Source organism: Penaeus vannamei, unplaced genomic scaffold (genome assembly GCF_042767895.1).
Source record: "Penaeus vannamei isolate JL-2024 unplaced genomic scaffold, ASM4276789v1 unanchor3345, whole genome shotgun sequence".
NCBI classification, from domain to species: domain Eukaryota; kingdom Metazoa; phylum Arthropoda; class Malacostraca; order Decapoda; family Penaeidae; genus Penaeus; species Penaeus vannamei.
The window spans coordinates 7,501-9,224 of NW_027216328.1; positions in this window are offsets into that span (position 1 = coordinate 7,501).

Sequence of the window (1,724 nt, forward strand, 5' to 3'; positions counted from 1 at the left end):
AATGATAACGATAGCGATAAAATAATAATAATGATAATAATAGAATGATATTAATAATAAAAAGGTACTTTGATAATTATCTTGATGATAATAATAACAGCTATAACAACAAAAAAGTAATAATGATAACGAAAAAAATGATGAAATAATAACGATGATGATAATGAAGATAATAATGATAATAGTAATGATAATGATAGAGAGAACAACAATGACAATAAAAATAATGATGATAATGGTAATTATGATAATACCAACAATTGCAACAACAACATGGTTAGTAATAATGTTAATGATAATAATGATGATAATAGCAATTATTGCCACCATCATTTTTATAGTTGAGTTGTTATTATAATCATTATTATCGTTATTGTTATCATTGCTATTATTATTGCCATTATCATTATTATTATTACTATTATCATCATTATTATCATTATTGTTATCATTACTATGATTATCATTACTATCATTATTATTATCATTAACATCATCATCATTATCATTACCATCAATGTTATTATCATTATGATTATGATTATTATCATTATTATCATAACTATTGTTATCATTATCATCATTACCATTATTATTATTACTATTAGTAGTATTACTATCATAGTTATTGTTATTATTATTGGTGTTATTATTTCCAAAATCATCATTATTATTACTATCATTGTTATTATTAGTAGCAGTAGTATCATTATCAATATCATTATCATCGTCATTATTTTTATTGCCATTATCATTGCCATTACTATTATTATCATTTTCATCATCATCATTATCATTACTATCCTTATCATTATTATCATCAAGAGAGAGAGTGAAGAGATAGACAGATAGATAGATAGATAGATAGATAGATAGAGAGAGAGAGAGAGAGAGAGAGAGAGAGAGAGAGAGAGAGAGAGAGAGAGAGAGAGAGAGAGAGAGAAGACAGATAGATAGATAAATAGAGAGAGGGAGAGAGAGAGAGAGAGAGAGGACAGATAGATAAATAGATAGATAGAGAGGGATATACGAAAAAAAGTCATACAACTCAAATGACATACAACTCAAGATCCTTCAAGGAGACGCTATAGGCCTGGGGTGCCTGCGCTGGCATCCCGTGGCACAAGAAAGACAGAGTTAATTGGCTAAGAGGACAGCGGGTGCCATTTTTTCCCTCTCTCTCTCTCTCTCTCTCATGTTATTCACGTCATGACTCATTTTAAGTCATCTCACAAGCGGTTTCTCTTCTATATCAACGAGAGGGAGAGATGAAGAGAGATGAAGAGAGACAACAATGTTCATTAAAAGGCTGACTCGGATATCTACTCGTGTTTGCAACAGCCACGTGTCCATAAATCATCGAGACTCGTACACCTGCCTTGCTTTTCAAATAATTTTCTATTTTTCCCAATTCCTACCTGAGCATCTTGATCGGAGCGGTTTCAAGGGACGCTATTACCATGTCAGAATGCTTCGTCCGGACCAATGCTCGGGGACACAGCGCCGAACGAAACACTGAGGCGTTTCGTGTTCACCCATGGGGGGTTCACATTAATTTTCACATTATTATCAAGGATGACGAGACAGCCTTTCCACTTGCTCGCTCCTCAAAGGCAGGAAACGCTAACACCAACTGAAGAATTCCCAAGCCTCAGTCAATACAGTGCCGTCCAACATCTGCCGTAGAGATCAAATCGCCGTACATAAACCACCCAAAATCAAGT